The sequence below is a fragment of the Euprymna scolopes genome, chromosome 4 (genome assembly GCF_053919585.1).
Source record: "Euprymna scolopes isolate OS-2025 chromosome 4, ASM5391958v1, whole genome shotgun sequence".
Classification (NCBI taxonomy): Eukaryota; Metazoa; Mollusca; class Cephalopoda; order Sepiida; family Sepiolidae; genus Euprymna; species Euprymna scolopes.
The window spans coordinates 89,795,742-89,808,782 of record NC_136485.1 but is presented as its reverse complement, the minus strand read 5'-3'; the positions used below and the strand labels follow the sequence as shown (position 1 = coordinate 89,808,782).

Genomic DNA, 13,041 nt, shown 5'->3' with positions numbered 1-13,041 from the left:
CATTAAATGTAAATAAGAAAATATCATTTTGTTTCATATTTACAAAAGGAAAAATACAAGCAATAAATAAGGAATTTAATTTTTTTTATATATATTTTCAATGAAGTAAAAAAATTTGTTTTTTGTTTATCAATGAACTAAAAACGATATATTTTGTAAATACAAACATAAATAATGGTAATATTGACAGCTTTCTTACTAGGTTGTATCAGAATTTTGGGTGAATTTTTGACACCCCTAACACGAACCTGAATAAAATATTAAAAAAACTCGTAATTTCTCTTTTAAACGTGGGTTGTTTATTTTCTTTATGGAATATACTTCCAAAATAAACTATTAAATTTGTTTAAAAAATAATAGAAATATTTTTTATTTTTTAAAAAACATTCATTTTTTTTATAATCGACCGAAGTTAAATTTCGTTTATTTTCTTCAAATCTTTTAAAGAAAACTAATTAAAAAAAAACAAATATTGCATAATTTGCTATTAAACCTGTTATTTGTTATTGTTAATTTGGTCTTTGCTCCTTTAACTGAAAAAAATTAGGGGTTGAATTACATTTTTCGAGTAGTTTAAAGACAGGGGGTCGAATTATTCAATATTTTTTCACGCATTCGTAAGGTCAGTTTCCGACACACCTAGTTTCTTACTGGCCTTCGCGATGAAAAATAGTTTGTTTCAAATTTGTATCAAGAAGCAGAAAACATGAAATCCTATCCTACGGAAACGAAACTTTTTTTTTTTAACTGGTGTAATACTTAGATTTAATTCCTTTCTCGTACATGTGTAGTTTAGCGGCGTAAATGATTTGCCAGACACAAAACTTAAAAGAAAAAAGAAAATTTATTTTTTATATGAAACACATTAGATCAAAAAGCTGTAATAAAACCAGAAAAAATTTCATTTTTATTATTTTTTATTAGACTAAATGTACAATTTAAAATTTGGCCTTTCTAAGGTTTGACAGATTGGCCTTTTTAAGGCTAAATTTGGCCTTTTTTACGCACTACCAAAAAAAAAAAAAATAGGTGGCCAAAACACTTCATGAAAGAACGTAAAAAAGGCCAAATTTGGCCTTAAAAAGGCCAAATTTTAAAGGCCTAGATTGTCATACATATAGTCAAATGAAAAAATGTTGAAAAAAAATAAAAAAATTTTTTCGGGTTTTATTTCAGCCGTAGGGTCTAATAAATATGTTTTATACAAAAATAGTTTTTATAATTTGTTGTCTGTCAAATAATTTACTCCGCTAAACTACACATTTGCCTATTTTCTTTTGCAGCCTCACCTTTCACCGCAAAATTTCTATTTTTTAAACGACTTTAATAGTTTATTTTGGAAGTATATTCCAATAAGTCTCCTGTGTGTTATGAGTAAGTTGCTGGAATCCATATTAAATAGAGAAATAGTCAACCACCTCAGCAGAAACAACCTTCTTAGTGACACACAATATGGTTTCCGCTCTGCAAGATCTACCGCAGATGTGCTGACGGTTATATCTCATAGGATTAGTGAATCTCTTGACAAAGGCTTCCTTTCTAGGGCAATTGCTCTTGACATATCAAAGGTCTTCGACAAGGTATGGCATAAGGGTCTACTTCACAAGATTTCCAGCTATGGTATAACTGGAAATGTTTTCTCAATCATTAAATCATTTCTCTCTGATAGGCTCATAAGAGTTGTGGTCGATGGACAAAAATCAGAGGCCTGCAGTATTAATGCTGGAGTCCCTCAGGGGTCAATTCTGGGCCCAACTCTCTTCCTGATCTACATCAATGACCTCCCTAAACACATACTTAAATCATTCGTTGACATCTATGCTGATGACACGACCATCTTCGGCAACACATCAAAGGCTGTTAATGACAAAGTTCTCTCTGATTCTCTCTCCTCTGATCTCGAGCGCGTGGTTCAGTGGGGGGAAGACATGGCTGGTTACCTTTAATGCATCTAAGACCAAACTCCTATCCTTAAATCATCAACGCTCTGATCCCCATCTGGCATCAATTGGGATGGATGGCTCTCGTCTTGGAGAGGCCCCGTGTTTTGACAAGCTTCTGGGTTTGACCTTTACTCCTGATCTGTAATGGAACACATACATCAAGTCTGTTGCCAAGGTCGCTGGAAAGATGGTGGGATCCTTCTATCGCTCCAGAAAATATCTCACTACTGATGCAATTCTCTAGCTATATAAAAGCCAAGTACGTCCAAGGATGGAATACTGCTGCCATATCTGGGCAGGAGCTGCTAAAAACAGCCTATCCTGCCTTGACAGAGTACAAAATAGACTTCGTGGCTTAGTGGAGGATGCCCTTTTTTCTACCCTGCAACCTCTCTCCCGCAGAAGAGACGTTGCGAGCCTATCCTTGTTTTATCGTTATTTCCATGGCAGGTGCTCGTCTGAACTCCAATGTCTGGTCCCCCTCGCCAATCTTTCACAAAAAACACCTGTCTAGCTGAATCCACTGTGAAAAATTTCCCCCACTCTTTATCTGTGCCTAAATCAAAACGTGGATTCCATGAACAAAGCTTCTTTCTTAGAACTGCACACCTGTGGAACTCTGTACCTGACTACAACTTGGATGTGTTCAAGTCCAACGTTAACAAATTCCTAATGAACTGCCCCCTTAAGTAAACACTTCATCAAATCTCCACACTAGTGTAATGTACTTGCAATAACCCTTATCCCTGAGTGGCTTCCGGGCCTTGATAAGTGGTGACCACTCTTTATAAAAAAAAAAATAAAGAAAAAAAAAAGGAGAAAGAAAATAAACAACCCACTTTAAAAAGAGAAATTACGAGGGTTTTTTTTTTTTTATATTTTATTCGCAGGTTTTTGTTAGGGGTGTCAAAAATTCCCCCAAAATTCTGACACACCCGTATCCCTATATTTATCCAAAAAAAATATTAGTAAAACTTGTTCACAGCTTTTTAGGTTGGTTCCATTCCACGAATTGAAATCTGAGGCAAACACACCTTTTTTCCAGGAGCAAGCTGTTACATTACTTCAATCACTTTTTTTTTTTTTTTTTTTTTTTTTTTTTAATTTTAGGAAAGCTAATTTCTAATTCAAAAAGTCTACACGGGTCGGATAGGTTTCTAAAAAGTGTTAGCTTGCCGTACTATTTTGAACTCTACAATAGGTAATCGTCCAATTTGTTTGCCGATTGCTGAGTTACGTCTGGTTCGTTAAATGCACAAGTACCCGTATTCAAAATAATTAAAAATAAAAATCGCCGTTTTGGTGTTAAAAGAAGCCAACAAACAAACAAAAAAAGTTGGTATTATTTTACTTTAAGGCCCGTCTCACGTCCGTATATAACAAAATATTTGGAAAACTACTTGTTTTTCGTCTAATTTTAATTTTTCGCCAATACTACACTGTGACAAGGCAGTTTGGTACGCGAGTGCGCATTTAACAGCTTTTTTATGCTCGTAAACGAAGGCTGGGCTGTGAAATGGAAAATAGTCCCAGAGCTAAGGGGTTAATACCATACAAACGGTAAATTTGCGACGGAAACGGTTACCATATTCTTTTAAAGCACACCGAAAACTACAAAAAAAAATTTTTTTTTCTATACAAATGTGGGACGAACCTTAAAGTAAAAAAATACCGATTTTTATTTATTTTTAATTTCCTTGTGTCTTTATTGAAAGCTAAAAACAAACAAAAAGCGAAACCTTTTAGCCAATAAACACTAAAATGCCTCTTCTCTCAGTTGGCCAAAAAGTGGGTCCTCATTTTAAGTTAAATTTACATGGAAAGTGATCAACCACTTTTCGAAAAAGGAATTTCTTCATATCATGAAGATTATTTATTTTTTTTGCGACGGAAACGGTTTTTAGATTCGTTTTTAGCACACCAAAATCTACCAAAAAAATATTTCGTTATATACAGACGTGCGACGGGCCTTAATGTAAAATTTTACCGATAAGTTTTGTTTTAATGTATTTTAATGCTTTTATTCGGTAAAAAAAAAAAAAAAAAAAAAAAAAAAGAAAAAAAAATGGCCATCATTTATAACACGTAACGTGTCAGTGCACACTGCACAATATCCGGAAAATTACAACTATAGTCACCGCGTTACATTACATGAAACGCGTGGAAAAGTATCTTTTCAGTATTGTAAAAATTTGATTTAAGAGTAAATGTATCCATTATAAAGCCTCGATAGTTCGAATTGAGTTGTCTTATTTATAAAATGTATAAAAGTTGTTCGTTTACAGACCCAAAAACTCCTAGAAAACAAGTTTTAATTACTTTGAATGCACCTAATATTTTTTATTACAAAATTTGTTGCGGTGAAAAGTGAAGATTACAGAAGAAAATAAAAGTATTGCAATAATTAAAAAAAAAAAAAAAAAAAGGAACGGAAGAAGTTTCATGTCATTTCCGTAGGATAGGATTTCATGTTTTCGTTCTTACATCAAGTACCGCTCCTTGATACAACTTTGAGACAAACTATTTTTCTGCGCGGAGGCTGGTAAGAAACCTGTCAATGTTACCAGTACTTATTGTTTGTATTTACGAAATTTCTTTTTCTAAAAAAAAATTTTTTTTTTTTTTGATGAAGTGCAGTGGTTGCAGTCCTGCTACCTGGAAAGGTAAATGACATTTCTGTTGCTTACCTGGAAATGTAAATGACGTACCTGTTGGAAGGGGGAGTAGATTTGCACCCAAATAACTTAGCCTATGACGTTACGTTTTCTACTTAAAGTCCGATTAAGCGTTTGTTTCCTCGGCAATGCCATTAGTACATCTGGTTCAAGTTGGGTGGCAACTGAGGCAATGACTGCCCTTGGAGTAGCCGATATGCCACCCATTTTATCTTTCATTTCAACAACGGCTTGGCGTGCCAAAATATTTTCTTTGTTACCAGAATGATTATGCTCGGGGTCACAGTTGCTTACAATCTCATCATTTTTGGTCGTTAACCTTGCTGTACATTTGGCACTCTGGTAAAGCTTGCAACGCCACTGAATATTCCCATTTTCATATTTTCGATGTTTAACAAATTCATATTGTTTATGAATTACCGAAGGTTTTCCTTTTGACGTAACCCCAAAAGTAACTTTGTTTCCACTCATTTTAGGCTATTTACTTCTTCAGTTTAATAAATGCTAATAAAAACTAAGAATTGTGGTAATCGTGAAGAAAGAGAGAGCCTGTTTCCTCCGTTTGACTATAGGTGGCGTTAATGTCTGTCCACCCAGTTACGGAAGCACAAAATGTATATAATGGCACCGTTGAAATAAAAATAAATGTTTAATTTTAAACATGTTTTTTTTTGTTTGTTTTTTTGCAAACATATTTAAGTTTGTTTGTTTTTGTTTTTTTCAAACATATTTACGTTTTTTTTTTGTTTTTGTTTTTGCAAACATATTTACGTTTTTTTTTGTTTTTGTTTTTGCAAACATATTTAAGTTTTATTTTTTCAAACATTTACGTTTTTTTTTTTTTTTTTTTTTTTTTTTTTGCAGGCATAAACTAAATATTTTTGAAATATTTTTCTTTTAGAAAAGTTTGCTTATGCACTTATTGTACCGCGCTATTTTTTGATAGTAGTTTCAAGTAAGATTCAGGTTTTACAATATCCTTTTTCAAATATATATATAAATACTCGCGGAAAAGGTAAAATAAAAAAAATTAAGAAAAAAGGGTTGGGGTCCATAAAAAAATGATAAAAGAAAAAACGTTGATTTTGTTATTATAAGAACGTAAAAAATACTCGCGGAAAAACGGTTGTACCCATAAATATGTTTAAAAGAAAAATATAGCAAAAACATTTAATTTATGCTTGCAAAAAAAAAAAAAAAAAAAAAATTAAAACAAAAAAAAACGTAAATGTTTGAAAATAAACCAGCAACAAAACGTAAATGTTTGCAAAAACAAAACAAAAAAAAAAAAAACGTAAGTATGTTTGAAAAAAAAACAAAAAACTTAAATATGTTTGTAAAAAAACAAAAAAAAAACATGTTTAAAATTAAAATATAACAAAAACATTTATTTTTATTTCAACGGTGCCATTATATACATTTTGTGCTTCCGTAACTGGGTGGACAGACATTAACGCCACCTATAGGCAAACAGAGGAAAAAGGCTCTCTCTTTCTTCATGATTACCAGAATTGTAAATGGTTTTAAGCAACAACAGCTTTTCAAGATAATTAGGTGAAGTGATTACCTGTGAGTGTGGCAGGCATGTCTAAATAAGGACGATAACTAGCACAAATACAAAGCAGTTATAAAAGTGATCTTGAATAGAGTACGAAGGCCTGTTAGTGTTAATTAGGCACCGCCAAAACTGGGGGGGGGGGCAGGTCAGTACTTTTTGACGGACCGTCTTTTTAAAAATCTACCAAAAATCAGGTAATTATCCGATCAATACGAAATTTTCAGCGATTATTAAGAGAAGAATGAACTTTATAACGGTGTACTTATTTTTCATAAACGATATATATATATATATATTTTTGCTTACAACCCCCCCCTTGTTTTGAAGTGGGAAGAAATATGCTTAAAATAATCATCTGAAACTGAACAAAACATATTGTGTTGTTGTAAGGGACAGAATTATAGATTAAAAAAAAAAAAAAATTGTTTGCATACCTTATTTTGACGTCTGAATATCAGAACTACGATTGTGTTTAATTATCCCGCTTTTGAGTTTTGAAGTGTGAAATTCGGTGAATATGTTAAGTAAAATAATTAATTTAAGTTAAGCAAAACAACAAAAAATTTTTTTTAAATATTTATACGAAAAAAGCCATTTTAAAATCTTTGATAAATAAATTAACAATTTTTTTTTAGCGAGCCGAATAATGCAAAACAGGGTATGCTTTGAAGAATCGATACAAAAAAAAAAATCGATAAATATTGTGCCCTTTGTGTTAAAAATAGCATCATTTTTTTCGATCCCGTTTGAAAACGTTTGCCGCCTTTCGACTACGGTGGACCAAACGCGCTGAAATAATTTTTTTTTATTCTGCTTTAAATTGCCCCCCCCCCATTTTGGGGAGCCTGGCCCCCACACACATACACATTAAAAACCAAACTCATACAAATGGTCACCCATCTGGTACTGGCCAGCCTCAGCTTAATAATACATTGAAATTTTCGTCACTGAAAAATAAGTTTTTTTGGCCTGTTTGGTCTTCCATAGTTTGCTTCTTATCAAACGCAAACGTAAACAGTGTCGATCTAGACTCTAGATCGACGCGAAATAACTATTTACATATATGAATAAGTGTAATTATTTGAAATCCAGGTACTTATATTATAATATTTTTGCATATTCTCTTAGAAAATCATCCTAAATCTTAGTTAGACAATAAATAAATAAATTAATTATTTCAAAAACCTTTTTTTTTTTTAATATTTATGTACGTTTTTTGTGCAAGACAAAAAATGTCAATTGTTAACTTTTTGGGAAAATTTAACATTTAAAATTTAATTAAAAATAGTAGAAAAAGTTTTACATTATTCTGTTTTCTATATGATAAAATTCAGGGTTTTATCTTTCTGGAAAAAAAAAAGTAACTCAGAAATAATGGATTTTAATAAATGTAATTTCGTTTTAAAAAACAACAACAACTTGATTTTGCGGCCATTTTTGGCGGTGCCTAGTGTTAATGAACGTTTTTTTTTTTTTTAAATTTTATTAACATTGAAAAAGTTTCTTTTATAATATTCTGTGTTTTTTTAAGTTCGCTATTATTTGTTAACATTAAATAAAAAAAGAAAAACTATTTGCATAAGTTTGTTTACATTTTTAAATGAAAAATAAATGAATTAAGATAGTACTTGTACAGTTTAATCAAGACATTAAAAAATGAAAATATCGAAAAAAAATAAAATAAAATAAAAGGTTATACTGCACGTATCCGTTATGGAACGAAGTTCTCCGAAAATAAAAAAAAAATAAAAAAAAGCATTTGATTTTATTTCATCAAGTAGGTTTTTTGGCTTTTTTTTTTTTTTTTTTTCAGCGAAAAAACAATTTGTTATGATACTGAGAAAAAGGTTTGATTTTTAGGAAGAAAAGCTAGTATTAAAGATGGGGAGGGAGTATCGGCGTTTTAACTGGAGTTATCTCCCCGTGCCGTGTTTAACAAATTCCATAATGGCTGACTTCAAACGCGCTATCATAAAAACGTGTTTTTCCGCTCTTTTTAAACAAAAAAAAAACTACTCGATCAAATTAAATGAAATTTTTTCAGAGATCTTCAGTCCAAAACGGATACGTACAATATAACCTTTTTTCGATATTTTAATTTTTTTTAATGTCTTGCTTAAACTGTACAAGTACCATTACAATAAATGTTATGTTTATTGTTTCTTTGTTTAAAAGTTTTTGAAAAAGTAGCTTATATTTACTTTAAGCGAACAGATAGCCTTTCCTCTAATCTAATTTATTTGCTAACGTTGTTTGTACATTCAACAATAAAAAACACTGTATGAAAACAACGCCAGCAAATAAATACTAGGAACTCAAGGAAAGCGGACATTCGCCGGTAGTCGAATGGAAAATAATAAGACAAGCTACCACGTGTAGTGACCTAGACGACCCATGTAGATTATGCCTTCATGAAAAATTTGCTATCCTGTACTTTAAAGAAACCCAACATCTATTAAACTGTAGAAGAGAAATAGCAAACAACTGTGTTCACAAAATAAAATTTACTCTAGGATAGCGATACAAAATAATTTTAAAAATAAAATAAAAAACAATAGAAAATAAACAAATAAATAAAGATGAATATACATAAACGATCACACATATGTATGTACGTATATATATATATATATATATATGTGTGTGTGTGTGTGTGTGTGCATATATGTATATACATATATATTTATATATAGACTAACATAAAATTTTTTTTAAAAAACCATAACCTAGATTTAAAACAGGTCAAGAAACTTGATATCCAGGCTAAATAGAGCACACACAAAGGAACAGGTCAACCAGAGGTCAAATAAGCCGTTGTCCGATAAGTGCATGTTCATTGGCTGATAGGAAGGGCGCGGTGGATACTAGAAAGCTGATTGGTTAACTAAAATCTCAATAGAAGGTGCGTATATAAAAACAACAGACAACCACAAAATTTGCGCATAAGCCTGAAGAGTCCTAGAGTGGATGAAACGCGGAATATTTGGTGAAAGTGTCTGTGCGTGTACATTTCCCTACGCAATAACTCTGTCAATTTTAAGTCTACAGACTCGAAATTTGATATACAGGGTACTGAGATTTAGGAAAATCGATGTGATTGGCGATTAAGGGGTCAAAGTTCAAGGATTTGATCTTTGAGAACTCTACCAAACTCCTCCACCAATTTTCGGTCTAAACACTTGAAACTTTAGATATAGGTTCCTTCGGCATGGATCTAACTTAATAACTTGATTTGAGCACAAAACAATAAATTTTAAGGGGGTCATAATAGGGGTCAAAGTTAAAAAAATTGACAACTTTTTTTTTTTTTTGCTCAACATACATCTCCAAATACCCGGGCAACGGCGGGCACCCATGCTAGTATATATATATATATACTACTTTCGACTTCTAGAGATTCCTGCACCTGCAACCTCGATCCTAAAAATTGATAGATCCCGATTATGAATTAAATCCGACTCACTAATTGTTAAGTGTTAATTAACAACAGTAATATAGAGAGGCTTGAATGGTATATACATATTTTTTTATAATAATTATAAATTTATACTTACATATACTAGTGTTTCATGCTTACACAATCAGTGTAATGTAGGAATTTCTGCCAGCAATAAATATATGTATACGTTTTTTGCTGAATTTTATATTTATACTAGCAAGGGGTACCCGGCGTTGCCCGGGTGTTTGGGGGGGGGGAGGGTAAAAAAAAAAAACTAAGTATGAGGATTGAACCCGAACCCTTGAGACAAAGTTGTAAATTAAAGTGTGAAAAAAAAAAGTGCAACGTTAACCATTGCCCCACCGCGAGATGCTAACGGAAAGACGTTTGAATTTATTTAATTACTTGGATTTAGCAGGTGCCCGTTTTAAATGAGGTCAAGTTTTGACTGCGGGATAGTATTCATTTACTGCTGAACGCTTTTTTTTTTCCCCCAAAGATGTTATAGGAAAAAGACTAACCCACATGCGGCGAGCGACAAATATTGAATATTTATCTTCCCAAAAATCGAGCTTCGTTGTTAACTGTGAGATATTACGATTTGTATGTGATATAAAAAGTTTTTAAAAGTTGTGAACCGAGCGACCGCTTCTCTGAAAGAAGCCTTTTGTAGACACACAGAAAAAGCGAACACACATACATACATTTTCGCTTTTATATTTATAGATAGAAGATATACACTCATGAGAAAAAAAAAAAAAAAAATGGGCCAAGTGTTAAAGAAGGAAGAAATCGATTTTTCAATATTTTTCCATGAATTTTTGTTAATTTTAACTGAAAATTTCTATTTTGCAGATCATTATTATTATAGCATATAATAATAAGTGGAAAAATTAATCCTAAAAATGGTAAAACCACATCTTGGCGAGGATATAAAAAACCGAATTGCAGGATTAAGGCAGTCCAAAATGACTTATAAGCAGATTTTTAATATTTTAAGAAAAGAAAATGTGAAAACATCTCTTTCTATAGTGAAGCGAATTGGTCAAAGGTTTGAAGTCGAATGCTTGGTAAAAAGGAAATCTGGATCTGGTCGCCCTAGAACATCCACTCTGAAGTATGACCACAGGCTTAATTAAATGTTTTGAAGAATCGAAAGAAAACTTATGTTGACCATAGTAAAGAATTCAAAACATGGGAATGGAGGGATAATGGTATGGGGAATTTTTACTGCAGCAGGAATTGGGAAACTTATTAGATGTGAGAAGTCAATCAATGCAAAGGAATTCATTCGAATATTAGAAACAGGATTGTTACCAAATATCAAGAAGCAGGGAATATCCCAGAACATTATTTTTCAACATGATAATGCCCCTGCACACATTGCTAAAGTCACAAAAAATGATTTTCTGATATTTCAATTGATCTGATGTTTTGGCCAGATCAAAACCCCGATTTAAACCCAATTGAAAATATTTGGTCCATAATATCTTGTGCATTGGCTGGAAGAACTTTTTCAAACAATGAAAAACTGTGGGAAGCTGTGCAAAGCGAATGGAATAGCATCTCCTCTTCACAGAGTTCCACTTTGGTTGAGAGCATGTCTAAAAGGATTGATCTTTTAAAGAAATCAAAAGGGAATGCGATTCCATACTAAGCATTTATTAAAGTAAATGTCTTGTTCTGTGTTATTAGTCTCATTTAAATTTCCTTGTTCAATTGTTTGTTGTTCAATAAAATATATAAAATTTGTTTGGCCCATTTTTTTTGGTCACAAGTGTATATAAGTATTAATTTAGATGTACATATACTAATGTTTTATGCTTATGCAATCACCAGTGTAGGTAACACTTTCAGACCGGTAATATATCATTCAAACACCGTTTTAATATATGGTTAAGTGTTAGTTTTACTCATTTAGAACTGCTTTAAAGCTTCACTGCTCAATCATTTTGCAACCAAATTTCAAATAATTTTTACAGTTCATAGGTTACCTTCTTAGCTATATTATAAACTAAAATCTTTCAATTTTCATTCATTAAAACAAAAGTTATAAAATTATTGGTGTTTAAAAGTTCTCAGAATATGTAAGAAACATGAAAGACGGTTTCTTCAGATTGATTGTTGGTTACCATAGCAACTTTTACAACATTGACATTTTCTCTCGAGTTTTCAATGTTTTTTTTTTGCAAAAACATGGTATTTTAATATATTGCTAAGTTACAATTTCTATAATGTATGTATTATCTTAATCTTTTATTATAATAAATATTATTTTTGTATTTACAAATAATTTATAAATAAGTATAAAAAGCTAACACTTTACGATTTTTATTGAGTTAATTAACAACATTAACAGAGAGGTTTGAATAACATATGTTTATATAATAATTATTAATTTAGATTTACGAACACTAGTGTTTCACGCTAATGCAATCATCAGTGTAGGGTAACAATTCCTGCTAGCAGCATGTCCAGCATTGCCAGGTCATAAAATACACTTAAATATGATATTTTGATTAATACAGATTTTGCGCCTTAAAATAAGCATGCAAAAAGTATTTTGTCGAAAATGGAAAATTACAAAGAGGATTTTAAAAAAGTGACTTTTTTTTTTTTTTTTTATTTTAGCAAAAGTATTAGTTACGCATTAGTAGGTTAAAGTGTTAAAGCAACCGGCCCTGATGGTATTCCAATTATAGTACTCAAAAAACTTCAACCAGAACTAGTGCCCATACTTACAAAACTGTTTAAATGTTGTCTTAAGGAGAATTGCTTCCCATCACCCTGGAAAATCTCATCAGTATGCCATGTATTTAAGAATTCAGGTGATCGTTCATCCCCCTCTCAGTACAGGCCAATAAGTCTCCTGAGCGTCATGAGTAAGTTGCTGGAATCTATGTTAAATACAGAAGTAATCAACCATCTCAGCAAAAATAACCTTCTTAGTGACACACAATATGGTTTCCGTTCTGCTAGATCTACAGCAGATGTGCTTACAGTTATATCTCATAGGATTAGCGAATCTCTCGACAGAGGCAAACTTTCTAGGGCAATTGCTCTTGACATATCAAAAGCCTTTGACAGGGTATGGCATAAAGGTTTACTTCACAAGATCTCTAGCTATGGTATAGCTGGAAATGTCTTCTAAATTATTAAATCATTTCTCTCTGATAGGTTCATAAGAGTAGTTGTTAATGGGCAAAAATCAGAAGCTCACAGTATTAATGCTGGAGTCCCTCAGGGGTCCATCCTGGGCCCAACTCTTTTCCTGATCTACATTAATGATCTTTCAAATCACATCCTTACATCATTCGTGGACATTTTTGCTGACAACACTACCATCTATGGTAGCACATCTAAGACAGTAAATGACCAAGTTCTCCCCGATTCTCTCTCCTCTGATCTTGATCACGTGGTACAATG

General features: G+C 32.0%; 1 protein-coding gene and 1 long non-coding RNA gene across 3 annotated transcripts in view; one reads left to right on the top strand and one right to left on the bottom strand.

The window, feature by feature from the left end:
* Positions 1-13,041, bottom strand: part of LOC145268790 (cytidine deaminase-like) — a 68,843-nt gene that overhangs the window by 43,553 nt on the left and 12,249 nt on the right. The window lies entirely within an intron of this gene.
* Positions 4,052-11,366, top strand: LOC145268800 (uncharacterized). Its single transcript, XR_013864926.1, has 2 exons — positions 4,052-4,606; positions 10,471-11,366. It is a non-coding gene; the product is annotated as an uncharacterized LOC145268800 (long non-coding RNA).